Genomic DNA, 18,674 nt, shown 5'->3' on the forward strand with positions numbered 1-18,674 from the left:
CTCAATGGTGACTGCATTAAATTAGATCTTCGAATTCAAAGCAAGGTAGCTACTTTAAAAGACTTTTTTTTTCAGCGTTGTTGGTTTTTCAAAATAATTGTGCTTTTTCTGGGTGACTTTCTTTATTCAGACATCACCTTTCAGACACTATTTAAAATCACTTACGGAATATTATGGAAAGAAAAATGTTTAAAAAAAAAAAAAAAAAGCAGTAATGCCACAAACAACAACTGTTGCATTTAAAAATTTAAGTACCGTAAATCATACCAAAGCAATCTAAAGCCAACACTGTAGTCCTTCTTGCATCTTTATTAATATTCTTTAAAATCCATAACACTTGCTGTGCATCATGGCACTTGTTATCTCTTCCCCAGACTGGCTGCAGTGTTCACGTGCTGCTTGCTTGTGAACATGAACCAATAGGACCCCCACACAGCCAGCTTGTAATAGTTGCCATTATTATTTGTTTGCAGAATTTGGATAACTCTTTCAAATCATTTGAACACTGCATCGGTGGGGTGACTTTCTTGGAGTTAACCTGATCAAATAGTATTGATTAAAACGAGTTTAATCTTAAATGGGTAAAACTGCAAAGTGCTTATAAAATGCATCAACAGTACGATTTGTCATTTACTGTTCGCTGCCAAGGTTACTGGCCACCACTGCAGTCCAATCAGCAGTGGCCAGTCTGCAAGGAGGGCAGCACTTACAAGCTCTCTCCCATCACTGCTCTTCAGCTGGTCACATCCCAGTACCCAGCAGCCTCAGTGCCCCTGCACTCTTCTGATGCTACAGAGACAAAGCTGGAAAGTGGAGCACTCCTAATAAGATGAGAACAACCATGTAAAAGGATGATTTATTTATTTATTTATTTTTCTTAACGTAAAAAAAAATCTGGGAGGTTTTTTTTTTTTTTTTTTAAACCACATCTTCCCCCACAATTTTAGGAATGTAATGAAATTGAATATCCCAGAGCATGAGACAGGCAGATCAATCTGACAGTCATCTCAAGAGCAGGAACTCCGTGGTCAGCACCTTGAAAAGTGATTGACGAAGGCTTTTTCCTGAGCATATAGCAAAATAACACGGAGCACTGTTCCATGTCTCGTTTTTCAGTTTGGAGCTCAGAATTTTTCAGAATTGCAGCCATTTTTCTACAAAGCCTCCTCACTTCAGGGACTCAAATGTAATTGGACAAATTAACTACCATAAATAAAATGTCCATTTTTAACCCCTTCACCCCCGGAGCTTTTTCCGTTTTTTGCTCCCCTCCTTCCCAGAGCCATAGCTTTTTTATTTTTCCGTCAATATGGCCATGTGAGGGCTTATTTTTTGCGGGACGAGATGTACTTTTGAACGACATCATTGGTTTTACCATGCCGTGTAACAGAAAAGGGGAAAAAAATTGCAAGTGTGATGAAATTGCAAAAAAAGTGCAATCTCACACTTGTTTTTTGTTTGGCTTTTTTGCTAGGTTCACCAACTGCTAAAACTGACCTGCCATTATGATTCTCCAGGTCATTACGAGTTCATAGACACCCAACATGTGTAGGTCATTTTTTATCTAAGTGGTGAAAAAAAATTCCAAAGTTTACTAAAAAAAAAAAAAAAATTGCGCAATTTTCCGATACCCGTAGCATCTCCAATTTTCGTGATCTGGGGTCGGGTGAGGGCTTATTTTTTGCGTGCCGAGCTGACGTTTTTAATGATACCATTTTGGTGCAGATACGTTCTTTTGATCGCCCGTTATTGCATTTTAATGCAATGTTGCGGCGACCAAAAAAACGTAATTTTGGCATTTTGATTTTTTTTTTGCTACGCCATTTAGCGATCAGGTTAATCCTTTGTTTTTATTGATAGATCGGGTGATTCTGAACGCGGCGATACCAAATATGTGTATGTTTGATTTTTTTTACTGTTTTATTTTGATTGGGGCGAAAGGGGGGTGATTTGAACTTTTATATATTTTTTATATTTTTAAACACTTTTTTTTTGGCATGCTTCAATAGCCTTTATAGGAGGCTAGATGCATGCACTACACGATCGGCTCTGCTACATAGAGGTGAAGTACAGATCACCTCTATGTAGCAGAAAGGCAGGTGTACTTTGAACGCCGACCACAGGGTGGTGCTCAAAGCAATCGGCCATCAACAACCATAGAGGTCTCAAGGAGACCTCTGGTTGTTATGGCAATGCACCGTTGACCCCCGATCATGTGACGGGGGTCAGCGGTGCGAGCACCTCCGGCCGCGCGGCCGAGAGCGCTAGTTAAATTCCACTGTCAGCGTTTGACGACAGCATTTAACTAGTTAATGGGCGCGAGCGGATCACGATTCCGCTCGTGCTCATTGCGCGCACATGTCAGCTGTACAAAACAGCTGACATGTCGCGGCTTTGAGGTGGGCTCACCGCCGGAGCCCACCTCAAAGCGGGGGGATCTGCCAGCTGACGTACTATTCCGTCAGGTGGCAGAAAGGGGTTAATACTTTGTAGAGAATCCTTTGCAGGCATTGGCGGCCTGAAGTCTGAACGCCGTGTACGTCACCAGATGTTGCTTGTTTGTGGGTCTTTCTGCCTTGAAATGCAGCTTGATGGTGTTAAGATCTGGTGATGACTCGACCACTTCAAATATTCCACGTGGCATTAAACTGGGTTGCTTTCACAGTATGTTTAGGGTCATTGTCCATCTGGCCTGTGAAGATTCATCCAATTAACCTTGTGGCATTTGATTGAATCTGAGCAGAAAGTATTGCCCTTTACAAAGAGAATTCATCTGGCTGCTTCTGTCTTCAGTCACGTCATCAATATACACTAGTGACCCAGCGCCATTGGAAGCCATACATGCCCGAACCATCATACCACCTCCACCATAAGTTACAAAGGATGTGCTGTGCTTTGGATCATGAGTTGGTCCAAGTCTTCTCCATACTTTCTTCTTCCTGTCATTCTGCTCTTAGTTCCATCTGTCCAAATGCTTTCCCAGGACTGAACTGGCTTCTTTACATTTTTTGCCAAAGTCTAATCTGGCCCTTCTATTTTAAGGCCGATTAATGGTTTGCACCTTGTGGTGAACCCTCTGTATTTGTGCTCATGAAGTCTTCTCTTGATGGTAGATTTAGATACTGAAACAGCTACTTCCTGGAGAGTCTTCTTTACTTGGGTGGTTGTTGTGAGGTTTCTTTTTTCCTCGCCATGGGAAGGATCCTGTGATCATCCACTACTGTTGTCTTCTGTGAACATCCAAGCCTTTCGAGTTCCAAAGCTCACCAGTGTGCCTTTATGTTGCAGAATGTAAAAAAAGACTCCTAACAATTCAGCTCTCTAATGGATTTTTTCTTTTTTCCTTTTCAGCCCCATGATGGTCTGTTTCTCTTCCATTGACCACATGTTGTGGGTTCACAACAACAACTTCCAAAAGCAAATGCCATACCTGGAATCAGCTCCAGACCTTTTACCTACTTAACTGATTATGGATTAGCGAGTGAATAGCTCATTAATGACCTTTTGAGAATTGATCAATCCCTTTAAAAAGAGACAGCAACACATTAAAGAGCTGTGAATACCTTCAAATTAAGCCTGAGACTCTGTACTTTAAGCCCATATTGATTATATAACTATCTTGAATGTGATTTGGTAAACGGCTAAAATGCCAAAGCTTGTGTCGCTGTCCAAATATTTCTGGACCTATCTGTATGTGGTACAATGTACATTAACACTAGTGAACAATTCCAATTTCTTAGAAAGTAATACATAATCATATTTAAGGCCCAGTGTGCCCCTACTTATAGGTATAGACCATGTTCTCTACTGTACGTATCATTACCACTAAGGAAATCTGCAAAACTGTTTCCTTCTGTTTGTAAACCGTCTGCATCCTCTGACCTAAATGTAGGATTGCTTCAATTTACCTCTGCAAACATATTTTATGAAAATGAAGCCTCCGTCTCTCAAGAGATTGCTGCACTCTGGAGCCTTAACACCTCCAGCTGTCACCAGCGAGAAATGATCAGTACAAGCCGCTCAATGGGACTGCAAAGAGCTCGCCAGAATCATCCAGGTGCCGCTCTATAAAGATCCCATCCACTTCACGACACTCACGAGACAAATGGCACACGGACAGGGCAGTCACCAGAACATGCTGCTCAGGGCGCCTGCTCTCCAAAGGGGCTGCATCACAATATTGGACGGCTGTTTTGCCATTTCCTGGTGAATGTGTCTTTCATAAGGCCTACGGAAGCTGCAGACATTATATTGGAGATCCTTTGTCAATGTCAACAACACTAATTATATATGGATATATCCTGCACAGCTGCTGGCTATGCACGAGACAGGGGGCAGCGTACAGGAAACAGGACCACGATACGTCACTGGAAAGACAAGAAATCAACTCATCCATCTTGATTTTGGTGTGTTAACAGGAAAAGTGCAGCAAGCAAAAACAGAAAAAAAATAAACACAAGATAATTGGCCTCAGCCATGCCAAAAACGTTCTCTATAGAATCTAGAAAGGAGGGAGATCTTAACAAGGCTGGAGACAACTTTGAAATTCATATTGCTTCTCAATCTAGCAAAAATGATGAAACTTTGCAGCCTCTGAGAAATAGATATGCCATAGTCATCAGTTTTAGGTCTGCAGCTCTGGTGCAGATTTGCATTTCTCCTTGCAAATAGTCATTTTACAAGGAGACGTGTACTGGAAAGTAAGATTACAGTGTTGGTTGTGGCCTTGTCATGGAAGCGCACAGGAGGTGGAAACACAAAACGGTAGGGGGGATTTTTAAGCCAAGCTGCTTCAGGTGTCATTTTACAAATATTGCATAAATTGGTCGCAATTATAATTTTACTTTCACAATGGCATCCAGTAGTTCACATAAAGAAAGCACCATGAGAAACAAGCTTCTAAAGCATAAATGTGGACAGCTGAAGAGACAGATTCAAGGGCTCAGTAACACGTCTGAACAGCGGCCATAAACGGCTGGTTAAGGCTGGTTTCACACTTGCGTTTTGATCTGCAGCGTTTTAAAAAAAAAAACGCAGGTGGTGAAAAAAACGCATGTAAACGCGTGCAAACGCTGTGTTTTTTAGACGTATGCGTTTTTGCATGCGGTAAAAAAAACGCGGCGTTTGGACGCGTTTACATTTGTTTTTTCATGCGTTTGCGCTTTTGAAACGCATGCTGGGAAGTGTGTGACAGCAGCCAATCATCAAAATCAACTAGAAAACCCACTATAAATAGAAATAGCTAGGGTTAGGGTTAGGGATAGGGTTAGGATCCCTAGGGTTAGGGTTAGGGGTAGGGTTAGGGTTTGGATCCCTAGGGTTTGGGTGAGGCCGATTTCACACGTCAGTGGCTCCAGTACGTGAGGTGACAGTTTCCTCACGTACTGGAGCCACTGACACACGTAGACACATTGAAATCAATGCATCTGTGCAGCTGTCATTGATTTTTTGCGGACCGTGTCTCCGTGTGCCAAACACGGAGACATGTCAGTGTTCGTGGGAGAGCACGTATTACACGGACCCATTAAAGTCAATGGGTCCGTGTAAAACACGTACCACACACGGACGTTGTCCGTGTGCAGTCCGTGTGCCGTGCAGGAGACAGCGCTACAGTAAGCGCTGTCCCCCCCACATGGTGCTGAAGCCGCCATTCATATCTTCTCTGCAGCAGCGTTTGCTGTAGAGAAGATATGAATAATCCTTTTTTTTTGTTTGTTTCTGGTGTTTAACATAAAGATCCATGTCCCCACCCCCCTCCCACCCCCCGTGCGCCCGCCCGCTGTTATTAAAATACTCACCCGCCTCCCTCGCAGTGTCCTGTCCTGGCCGCAGCTTCTCCTGTATGCGGTCACGTGGGGCCGCCCATTACAGAAATGAATATGCGGCTCCACCCCTATGGGAGGTGGAGCCGCATATTCATGACTAATCGGCGGCCCCACGTGACCGCTCACACAAAAGATGCGGCCAGGACAGTTAGCAGCGCCAGCGAGGGAGCCGGGTAAGTATTTTAATAACAGCGGGCGGGCGCACAGGGGGTGGGGACATGGATCTTTATGTTAAACACCAGAAAAGAAAAAAAAAAGGATTGTTCATATCTTCTCTACAGCAAACGCTGCTGCAGAGAAGATATGAATGGCGGCTTCAGCACCACGTGGGGGGGACAGCGCTTATCTCTAGCGCTGTCTCCTGCACGGTGCGTGTGGTACCCAGTCGGCACACGGGCGGCACACGTGTGCCACACTGATGTGCCACAGAAACGCACGGGCACACGGACAATTCCGGTACCGATTTTTCCGGCACCGGAATTATCTGGACGTGTGAGACTGGCCTTAGGGTTAGGGGTAGCTTTTTATTAGAAGAATGTCCTGGTCACCAGGTCACTGATAAGCCACCCCCCACCATCAAGGTGATAAAGGGATCCAAACCCTAACCCTACCCCTAACCCTAGGGATCCATAGGGATGTTGACCTGGTGACCAGGAGTACTAAAAATATTAACTCGTAGAGTATTCACTGTCATATTGTTAGGGTTAGGGGTGGGGTTAGGATCCCTTTATCACCTTGGTGGTGGGGGGTGGCTTATCAGGGTGTATTCTTGTTTTTTTCTATAAAAACGCATGCGTTTTTAACGCAAGCAAACGCATGTGCTTAAAAACGCATGCGTTTAGACAACAATACGTTTTTTTGCGGCAAAAAAAGCCTCTAGAAATTACTACATGTTGCATTTCTGCGACAGAACGCATGCAGCAAAAAAACGCATGCGTCGTTAAACGCGGCCAAACGCGTACAAAAAAACGCATGCGTTTTTAATGTTAAACATAGGGGAAAAAAACGCATGCGTTTTTTTTCTGTACAAACGCTGCAGATCAAAACGCAAGTGTGAAACCAGCCTAACAGCCCGTTTTCACATTTGCAGTTGTGTTCGCAGCGTTTCCGCATGCGTCTTGATTTCCTATCTTTAACATTTGCTTACGCATGCGTTTTTTTGCGGTGTGCCGCTGGGCGCAGCTGACGCACCATGTTAGAATTTTTTTTACGTCAAATTTCCGCCGCCAAACGCATGCAGACGCTTGCGGAAGGAGTGCGTCAAATAAACGCATTACAGTCTATAGGAACGCATAGACATGCGTTCGCTTGCGTTTGCACAAGGGTCTATATACAGAAATCCCATGAGCCCATTGGGCGTGGCCTGTCAGGGAAATTCTCCTTGAAAATTTTTTCCATAAACGCATGCTCATAAACAATGCGAACGCATGCAAACATTGCGTTTTTTATCCGTCATGCATAAGTTGATGCGGATAAAAAAAAATTAGCGTTATCATGCGTTTTGCAATGCGGTTGAATACGAAAAGCTGCGGACTCAGCCGCAAATGTGAACCTAGCCTTAGACAGGAACTGCACATGTGATGCACACAGAAAGATCAATAGTCGATCGTTCTGTGCTCACAGGCTGTAATTTGTTCTCGGCAGCACTTCTCCTGCTTACACAGGACTATGTGCTGCCGAGAATTATATTTCTAAGCCAATCAAAAGCTTATTTTGCCCAACTAACTAGAAAACCACTGCCAGATTCCTCTTTCTGGGGCATCTCTCGGAGAACAGAAGGATCAGCAGTCTGAAATTGTACATGCCGAATCCTCGTATCACTCAACATGTATTGGAGGACAATCAGGGAGGCCCCCACACTTACACAGACTACAACCGATGTTGGTCTAATGCGTATGGGGAACTTTATTCTTACTTCTGACTTAACTTTCACAACCCCACAGCAGGAATAAAAAAAACAAAAAAACAAAACAAAAAAACAAAACGCTTGCACTGTGTGTGCTAATGACGTATCCAAAGCCCCCCATACATATTAGATGAATGTTGGCTGCCTTAGACTGGCTCTGCCGACAGTATAATGTGTGTGTCTGCTGAGATGGCCAACTGTCTATTCACCACACAACCAGGTTGTAAAAAGTGAGTTTGAGTCCTGCTGTAAGGTTGGGCAGCACGGTGGCTCAGTGGTTAGCACTCTAACCTTGCAGCACTGGGGTCCTGGGTTAAAATCCCACCAAGGACAACATCTGCAAGGAGTTTGTATGTTCTTTTCATGATCATGTGGGTTTCCTCGACACCCCACAGACATATAGATAGGGAATCTAGATCATCATCACTGTCCCCATTGGGGCTCGTGTGGTATATGATGGACCTATATAAGCAAGCACAATAAATAACGTTTGTTGTTGAGTGGGATCTGTGTATCGTCAGCTCCCCACACTATGGCAGATTCGCCATCATTCATTTATCAGACGTATGGCGTCCGTGCTGAACAGATGTACCATTCAATACGTTCAGAGATGGGCGATACAACTCATTGGTTACAGGCCACTAAGCCTGGAGTTTCCTACACAGCCAGGTCTAATCTTCAGCATTAGTTAGTAGGACTCGTACATCACACACACATCGGCACCCCCTCGTGCACACAGCTGGGCGGTCCTCGGCTCCAGTGCGCAGCGGGCTCAGACAGTTGTTACATGGGCACGTTTGTAACACTACGTCTCAGATACATAATGGTCATTCAGTGGCTGCATAAACCCAGTAACAGGTTTCTTTTAATCTGGTTTCCAATCCGTGCCAAGATCTAGCGCCAGATTGTGCCCAAAGTCTGTAGGTCCGTTTCCACTGCTCGCTTATCGAGGACCCGTGTACCTGGAAATGTCTTAGAATGATCGCACAGTGTAGACAGGCGGCCGATCACCCAAAGAGAAAACCGCTCATTCTACAGGGGGAAGCCACTGTGCTGCACAAGAGGATGCCCAGGAACAATGGCGGCCTATGTGCGCAGAGCAGATCGATCAGGGTCACATCTAAAGCCGGGCAGCCTCATCTACCACCAGTGTATCAGACGCCACCAAAGAGGTCAACTGTGGAGGTGATTAGATCCGAGTGCGGATCCTTGCACTTGTCAATATCGTGGATCGGCAGGGGAGCTGCTGCCATTACTGGAAACACGCACCATCCGATGTCACTAGAGCCGAGATTTGTGCCACACGGAGGTCAGATAATAGCCCTAAAGTGGTGAGTGAGCGCTGCACTGCCCCCCGACTGTACCCCAACACTGGTCTGTGGGGCATCCAATGGCCAACGCTATAAAAAGGGTTAGATTTCTACCAACAGGGAGGATAGGCAGACATCAGTGGGAAGGGGAGGGTGGGGAGGACAACACTTTCCCAGGGTGTAAACGCCATCACCGGCTGAGTGGTGGACTAATACTGAGGCGATGTCCCCACCAGTGTCACCACACTCACATGGAGCCCATCGGCAGTTAGGTGGCACGACGCTGAGGTCAGTGATTGGCTGCAGTGCTGTCAACGAGACCTCACATAACAGACACTGACACTGGACCAGGGGAGGGGGAGGAAAGAAGAAGAGTTTCCTTTAAACAGGAACTAATCAAATCAGGAAGTTTTCTGCAGGGAACCAACCCCCTGTAAGATTATTAGAGGAAGGAGCCGATACTGGAGAAGCTCTGATCGGTGCCAGCCGACCGGTGACGACCACCTGAGAGATTCCACTAGACTGGCAGAGATGCGATCGGAAAACTCCAAAGACCCCTGAGCCTGCCCAGGTGGCCCCTCTGCACAGTGCACACTGGGGATCACTACCCAACAGATCACTAGATCCCCAGGATCCGCGCCTTCCGGAGCGCTGGAGACGCAGACAAGACGCGTCCCTGCAGAAGTTTATCAGAGGGAAACGCACGCGTGTGCCATGGCGCCCCTCCCTGGCCCTGCCGGCAGCACTTACCGGTGCCGGTGTCTCCGGAATATTCCGCCTCTGGGTTTCCCGCTCACCTCTGACTAATGAATGGAAGTCGGGGGCTCGGCTGAAAGACTAGCTGATGTCAAGGTCATGTGACCAGTGGTGGGCGGAGTCCAGCTCCGCGACCAATGACAGCCGCCCCATCACATTGCCAGGCTGCGATTTCCCGGAGACTTGTTCTCGGTTTTGCTGCGGTTTTTTTCACGTCAGGGTTCTATATAAAGCAAAAATCAGGACGAAACTGCTGGAAATCGCATCAAGTGTAACTACTCATCATCAATGACCGAGCAGGCCATTGCCCGAGCCGACGAATCCTGTGTGTAAATGATATCCATGGCATCACAGCTAGGACTACATACACACGGGCGTGGATTCTGCACGGATCGCAGGATGCACACAGGTTTAGGGGCACAAAGTCTCCAAAGCCTCAAAAATGTGGCGTTTCTGCTCCAAAAATGCATCAAAAGACCACAGGCTTCCGGATTCACCTCGGCGATTGTGATTCTGTTTGAAGAGTCACTACTTTTTTGCACAATGCAGAGTTTATAAAAAAAAAAAAAATCTTTGTTTTACCAAGCCAGATTCAACTCCCAAAATGGGCAGAGACGGGCGCGCGGTGGTCATGGCGACAGCTCATCTAATTCATGACGCCGCTCTGCAGCATTTCTTATGCCACAAGTCTTACTCCAGTCACTGACCGGAGTATGGTTTGTCGTGAGGCGCTCTACACTTTTCAAAAGCACCAGAATCATTAACAGGCGTGCACCGCTCAAATCAGACGCCCCTGACACCAGCACACCCCTCATCAAGACCAACTGCTGCCTCAGTGTGCACATGCCCTGAGGATATGTGCACATGTTGCGGATTTGGCTGCGGATTCACAGCAGTGTTCCATGCGTTGTACAGTACCATGTTAACCTATGGAAAACAAAATCCGCTGTGCGCATGCTGCGGAAAATTCTACATGGAAACACTGCAATTTTCTGCAGTATGTCAATTCTTTGTGCAGATTCCGCAGCGTTTTACACCTGTTCCATAATTGGAATCCGCAGGTGTAAAAATGCAGTGCGTTTTACCTGCGGATTCTGAAGAATCCACGCCGAAAAATCTGCAATGGAATCTGCAACGTGTGCACATAGCCTAAGGGAACGTTTACACGGGAGGTTTGTGGAGCAGTTTCTGATCATGAACAACAGCTTCAAATACACTTTCAATCCGCTCGGGGAGAAAATAAATAAAAAGGACCCATATTTAAAAAAAAAACAAAAAACAAACAACTTATGTAGTAAAATCCACAAACCCCCCTCAAAAAAAATAAACAAAACACACACAACAATAATAACAGACTTCCTTTAGGGTGTGTTCAGACTTTTTTATTGTTTTGCTATTTTTTGGAGGAGAAACTCTCCATGGAAACATTACACTTAGGTCAGTCCAGAATCTACTTACAAAGGCGCCCCATAAAATGAACATAATGCCCAACATTGTAAAAAGCCACATTAGTGAGCACATATTCCATCCTCGGCAGGGCCTGGAGGTACAGGCGACCATTCCAGCTGGTTGTCTATCCTCGGACTCACATCCAGCTGACATGTATTACGGCGCAAGGATCCCGCCGGCCCTAGCGCTGCAATACACGGCGCCGGCCAATCAGAGGCTAGCAGCTGACGTCGGCGTGCCCGTGACCGGAGGCGCGTGACAGCGACATCATACGCCGTGGCGGGGGCGCCGAAGTCAGCTACCGGCTCCAGTGACGGCTGTAGAAGACGACACCCAGGGAGGGGAGCACTATCGTTTGTTGTTAATGTAACGTACAAAACAGAGCACCTAGGATGGGGCACATGATACCAAGAGGGAGGCCAGGCGGGGAGACATTACAGGAAAGCGACTCCCTAAGGCTACTTTCACACTAGCGTTAACTGCATTACGTCGCAAATCCGTTTTTTTGCCGAAAAAACGGATGCGTCAAAAAAGTGAAAAACGTATGCAACGCATACAGCATTTCGACGGATCCGTCGCAAATCCGTTAAACGTTTCCGTCGAAAATACTGGATGCGTTGCATACGTTGCATCCGTTTTTACCATCCGTTGCATCCGTTTTTACGACTGATCCGTTTTTAAAAGGGAGGCTCCCAAATTTGATTGGCTACTGGAAAATATGGAAAACTATATAGTTACTGTTTTTACAGCCCATCTTTGAGGGTTTTAGTTTTGTGGCAGCGATGGAAGGTGTTCTTGTGAGCATTGCTAGTTTGGTTACCGACATTATCTTTGAGACGAATCGCCTGGATATCATAGTGCGGGAGAAGGAGGCGGCAGCGGAAAGGCGTAGGATGCTTCTGCAGCAACGGAGACGGAGGCGACTCTGGATACATCCGATTAATGAACTACGGATGATGATAAAGGGATCCAAACCCTAACCCTACCCCTAACCTCACCCCTAACCGTTTAATGAACATTTTCTGACAGTCATAGTGCCACGTATTTCAGTGCCACGTATTTCAGTGCCACGTATTTCAGTGCCACGTATTTCAGTGCCACGTATTTCAGTGCCACGTATTTCAGTGCCACGTATTTCAGTGCCACGTATATAAGTGTCACGTATTTCAGTGCCACGTATATAAGTGCCATGTATATAAGTGCCACGTATAACCACGTAGTTATAGTATTTATAGTACGTGGCACTGAAATACGTGGCACTTATATACGTGGCACTTAAATACGTGGCTGGCTGGGGTCTTGTGGCTGGCAGTCTTCTCTCTGGGTCTTGCTGGCATATGTGGGGTTGAAGGCCCAGGCCAGGTTTATATAGATTTGGGGGTGTCTGGCCAATTGGCAACAAAATCCAGCTTCTGAGCATGCTCAGTGCAAAAAAACGTATTGCAGCGCTGCATTGCATCGTACGACGTGTCCCGACGCATCCGTCGCTCATAGGCTTCCATTGTAGCCAACGACGTATGCCACAGGATGCGTCGCGACACGTTTTTTAGGCGGAGACAAAAAACGTTACAAGCAACGTTTTTTGCCGACGACGTGTGGCCAAATTTCGACGCATCCGTCGTAAAACGGACACGACGTATGACAATCCGTCGCAATACGTCGCCAATACAAGTCTATGGGGAAAAAACGCATCCAGCAAAAACTTTTGCTGGATGCGTTTTTTCTGAAAAAAGACGTTTTGAGACGTAATGCAGTTAACGCTAGTGTGAAAGTAGCCTTATTGTGCACCATAGCTGCTTGAGAAAGGTTCTCACTAATGGAAGCCCCCCCATAACAAATATAATGGGGTCTCATGATTTTCTTGTGTGGTGTATAGCTCGGTTTTCATCTGAGGTCAATAGTTCCAATATCAGTCAGCTGGGAGTTCACCAGCAGGTTGTTAGGTTTTTTGGCGGTCTTTTTATTAAAATCTGATTTATTAAAATCTGGTTAATTTGAAAGAGCGGGATGATTTTTGCCTATAAAATGTCCCAGTTCTTTGTCAGCTGTTCATTAAACCTGCAGACGAGTGAAGCACCCGCCCACATCCATCTTTCTTCAACTTTAGTTTATTGTCATGATGTTTATTAGAGGGGAATATCGTCCAGCCTGGCTGTGTGGATTTGGTCTTATAATGGGGAAACGTCGCCATGTTGGCTCATTACACAGAGGTCCCTTTTTCCCCTACTCTGAATGGTGTGCTGTCTCCAACCTCTTAATTTCTACTTAAGGTTCGGTGGGTACCTGGGGGGCTGCGCACCCAACCTGTAGCAAATAGCGCTGCTCTTAAGGAAAAAAAACCTGTTTGATTGCATTTTGTATCATTTTGCTAAGGCAAAATCTTTGGCCAGGACCTGGGGCTGCGGTGGTAAAGGGTCCAGCAGGGCTGCCCTCCTCCCCTCCTACACCACCTCCTCCTGATGACACCAGGGCGAGGGTTGCATCATGTACCGTGCACAGAGGATTGTTGCATCAGATCTTGAATAGTTTTCGGCCGGGCTATGAACTTGTCTAACTATTTTTACGGCACCGTAAATAGAAACAGATGACCATTTACAAATAAAGTACGGTAATCCCTAAATGGTTACTTACAACAAATCGACTAGAGCAGCCCCCCAGTGTGATTGGTTTCTGCATCTTCAGCCTATTTAGGCAACACTGACCGCTATATAGATATTGCAACAAAGGAGGACTAAAGAAGTTATTGAGAAGACAGAAAGTTCAATTACACATAATTTACCCCTTTACAAAATGCATCATTAAAGGGGGACTTCTGGCCTAAGGGTTTGCTCACACAAGTCAATAACTGAGACGAGTGCAATCTGATAGCCAATGAGGTAGTGCAGATCAGTATCTTTTATTCTCCGCTCTATTCGGCACAAGAAAAAAAATCAAGTAAAAACCACAGCATGATGCGATTTCACTCCAAAGTTGGGACAGAGCTAGGAAAAAAAAAAAAAAAAGGATGATTACTTCCAGATAACTGGATTTTCCAGAACCCACTACAGCACCATGGACAGAGAGGATCCGCCCTGTAGGAAACCCTAGGAGGCCTCCAGTATGCTTCAGTGGTTTACAGAGCAAGAACGGAACTCCATTCGGTTAGTTTAGTAGACACACAGATATAGAAGTTTGGTAATACAGGTTATTCCAGTGGTATAGTGCAATACCTTGTACAGGACTACATCTGTAATAAAGTTTTGTTGTATTTTTTGGAACACCCTGTGAGTCAACATCAACAGTGTGCCATCCACCAGGAAAAGGTGAGAAGGGAGGGAATAAGGAAGGGTGCGGTCGTGGGTTCTGGAAAAATCAGATTACCGGAAAGTAATCATTTTTCCCATTCCCCACGACAGCACCATGGAGAGAGATGTCAGAAGAATCCCCCAGGGAGAGCCCACTACTTGCAAAACTTTTCACCCGAAAGCAAGAGATCCCCAGCACCTAAATTCAGGCTGTAGTGCTTGTAAAAGTGGAGGGTGAAGACCACATGGCAGCCCTACAGATTTATTCCAGAGTAGCGTTAGCCCCCTCTACCCAGGATGCAGAGACAGCCCTTGTGGAGTGTGGCTTTTATATTATCAGGGGGAGGTTGGGGACCTCCATAAGTGCAGGCCAGTGCAATCCCCGTCCTGACCCATCTGGCTATGGACTCTTTGGACGCAGCCTGGCCTTTCCCGAGACCCTGAAAGAGAGCCAACAGGGAGGTAGATTTCCTGAATTCCCTGGTTGACTAAGTATTTCTAACAAGCATCTCCTAACATCCAGGGTGTGAAATTCTCTTTCCCCCTCATTTTTAGGGTTAGCAAAGAAAGATGATAAATCTCTCTCATTGGATCTGTGAAAGGTTGTTGCCATCTTGGCAAGAAAGCCTGGGTCAGGGCTAACTATAACTATCAACCAAGAAAGCTAATCAAGTGGAGGTCCCAATTAGAGATGAGCGAATTTGATCAGGTCAGGGCTTATTCGGCAAGCTATAGCACTACTGAATAAGCTGCAGAGGCAACCCGGCTTCCTGGATCATAGCAGCTGATCAGACGTTCTGCTCCGCAGCTGCATGTGTGACAGTCCCAATCAAAAAACAAAACAAAAAACTTACATACTTATAAGTTATTATAAACTTATATTATAACTTAGTGATGAGCGAGTGTATTCGTTACTATTCGCGTGCATAGTACGGTATTCAGGTTACTTGTTACATTGAGACTATTTGTGTACTCGCCTCACTATATTCGGATGTCCCGCTGTGCAGTTCTGGCGCCTCCTTTGCAGCCACTAAACATGCTGGACTTCTTAACCAATCACAGTAATGCCACAGACATCTTGGTTGTGGCATTACTGTGATTGGCTGGCTGCCCAGCGTCCTAGGGTCTATTTAAGCCCTGCCGCCGCCATTTTGCGCTCATTGCATCTGGAGCCTGCGTTCTACAAGCATAGGGAGAGATAACTCAGCTGCTAGGGAGAGTCTTTAGGCCTCTTGATAACACAAAAGCCCTTTTCAGGGCTACCTGCAGTGTATACTAGGTCAGTGTAGAGCAGGGAGAGAGATACTTAAGCAGGGACAGTTTAAGGAGCCGGTCACTAGCTCCATAATGCCACCACAAAATAGATCGGACCGCGCCCGGCACATTAACCCCCGGCACACTGTGATCAAACATGATCGCAGCATTCCAGCAGCATAGGGAAGCATCGCACAGGGAGGGGGCTCCCAGCAGGCTTCCCTGAGACCCTCAGAACAACGCGATGTGATTGCCTTGTTTCGAGCGTCTCCTCCCTGCAGGCCCCGGATCCAAGATGACAATGTCCAACCCTGGGACAAAATAAAAAAATGTTATATATATATATATATAAAAACCAATCAGCACTCCCAATGTGAACACGTGCACGCTGCAAACTGCAACACATAGATAAAAAAATCACAGCAGCACACGTACATGAATCGGCCATGTGAAAACACAGACAAATATACATTTCTCAAAAATATTTTTTCATAAAAATTTTCAAATAAATTTTTTTTTTTATTTTCATAAAACTTACAGTTAAATGGAGATTCTTAGCGCATAAATTGGCCAATTCATGTATGCCCATCAACCACGGCAAGGTGATCTCCCCCTGATGGGTCCTACTCTTCTGTACATGCCACTCTTGGGCCACCAGCCTACAACTCTGGACAAAACATGTCACTCTGGGCTAAGCCTACAATTTATGGGCAGGTAGAGTTGATTACCGCCACCTGCAAGGTCAATGGGAGGAGTGCAAAATAAGTCTGGATGCTGCCACATCCATACAAACAGAGGAAAAACAAAAAAAAAAAACCAATCAGCACTCCCAATGTGAACACGTGCACGCTGCAAACTGCAACACATAGATAAAAAAATCACAGCAGCACATGTACATGAATCGGCCATGTGAAAACACAGACAAATCTACATTTCTCAAAAATATTTTTTCATAAAAATTGTCAAAATTTTTTTTATTTTTATTTTTTTTTCATAAAACTTACAGTTAAATGGAGATTCTTAGCGCATAAATTGGCCAATTCATGTATGCCCATCAACCACGGCAAAGTGATCTCCCCCTGATGGGTCCTACTCTACTGTACATGCCACTCTTGGGCCACCAGCCTACAACTCTGGACAAAACATGTCACTCTGGGCTAAAGGTACCTTCACACGAAGCGACGCTGCAGCGATAGCGACAACGATGCCGATCGCTGCAACGTCGCTGTTTGATCGCTGGGGAGCTGTCACACAGACCGCTCCCCAGCGACCAACGATGCCGAGGTCCCCGGGTAACCAGGGTAAACATCGGGTTGCTAAGCGCAGGGCCGCGCTTAGTAACCCGATGTTTACCCTGGTTACCAGCGTAAAAGTAAAAAAACCAAACAGTACATGCTCACCTTCGCGTCCCCCGGCGTCTGCTTCCTGACACTAACTGAGCTCCGGCCCTAACAGCACAGCGGTGACGTCACCGCTGTGCTTTCACTTTCACTTTAGGGCCGGCGCTCAGTAAGTGTCAGGAAGCGGACGGCAGGGGACGCGCAGGTGAGTATGTACTGTTTGTTTTTTTTACTTTTACGCTGGTAACCAGGGTAAACACCGGGTTACTAAGCGCGGCCCTGCGCTTGGTAACCCGATGTTTACCCTGGTTACCAGTGTAAAACATCGCTGGTATCGTTGCTTTTGCTTTCAAACACAACGATACACGGCGATCGGACGACCAAATAAAGTTCTGGACTTTATTCAGCGACCAGCGACATCACAGCAGGATCCTGATCGCTGCTGCGTGTCAAACTAAACAATATCGCTAGCGAGGACGCTGCAACGTCACGGATCGCTAGCGATATCGTTACAAAGTCGTTTCGTGTGAAGGTACCTTAAGCCTACAATTTATGGGCAGGTAGAGTTGATTACCGCCACCTGCAAGGTCAATGGGAGGACTGCAAGATAAGTCTGGATGCTGCCACATCCATACAAACAGGAAAAAAAAAACAATCAGCACTCCCAATGTGAACACGTACACGCTGCAAACTGCAACACATAGATAAATAAATCACAGCAGCACATGTACATGAATCGGCCATGTGAAAACACAGACAAATATACATTTCTCAAAAATATTTTCTCTCTTTTTTTTTTTAATTTTCATAAAACTTACAGTTAAATGGAGATTCTTAGCGCATAAATTGGCCAATTCATGTATGCCCATCAACCACGGCAAGGTGATCTCCCCCTGATGGGTCCTACTCTACTGTACATGCCACTCTTGGGCCTGTGTTTTCACATGGCCGATTCATGTACATGTGCTGCTGTGATTATATATATATATATATATATATATATATATATATATATATATATATATATAGCGCCCCAGAGTCCTGGTCGTTGCAGTACTGATGCTCTGCCACTAAGGGGAGTGATGGTACGTCTGATGGCACTTAAGGAGTTCACCTGACCAGGTATCACAGTCACACATTACGCTTCACACTCCGGCCTCCAGGGGGAGCAAAGGGTTCTATGTATTAGGCCACTCCTCACACTTGGGTAAAACTGGGGCTGGATAGGAAGTTAGTCAGAAGCTGACTGGGTTGGATCCAGGCAACATCCTGTGGCAGAGGGTGTTGCGGGGGAAGATTCAGGGGGGTCTCTGTCAGGGGTGGGATCCTGACAGTGACCTAGCGAACAGGACAGATTGTTACGGAGCCGCGCCTGCACTCGAATGCGGCGGCATCTTAAGAAAGGAAACGAAGCGAAGTTTATTGTGGAGAAGTGAGAAAGGAGATCGCAGCAAAAAGGAGATAATAGCCAGTAGGAGTCGTGCCTTAAGAGCGTGGCAACATCCTACTGAGGCGGGTGGCCGGAACGCCGAGGAAGTATTGAGCTCCAA

The 18,674-nt window shown here is 45.9% G+C and overlaps 1 protein-coding gene across 1 annotated transcript in view; it reads right to left on the reverse strand.

The window, feature by feature from the left end:
* The window catches only part of SLC7A3 (solute carrier family 7 member 3), a 36,701-nt gene extending 26,807 nt beyond the window's left edge, over positions 1-9,894 (reverse strand). The window contains exon 1 of the mRNA XM_077284981.1: positions 9,792-9,894. The gene's annotated coding sequence lies outside the window, so the exon portion shown is untranslated. The remainder of the gene's footprint in view (positions 1-9,791) is intronic.
* Positions 9,895-18,674: the final 8,780 nt, after the last annotated feature.

The sequence above is a fragment of the Ranitomeya variabilis genome, chromosome 2, assembly GCF_051348905.1.
Source record: "Ranitomeya variabilis isolate aRanVar5 chromosome 2, aRanVar5.hap1, whole genome shotgun sequence".
In the NCBI taxonomy this organism is placed as follows: Eukaryota; Metazoa; Chordata; class Amphibia; order Anura; family Dendrobatidae; genus Ranitomeya; species Ranitomeya variabilis.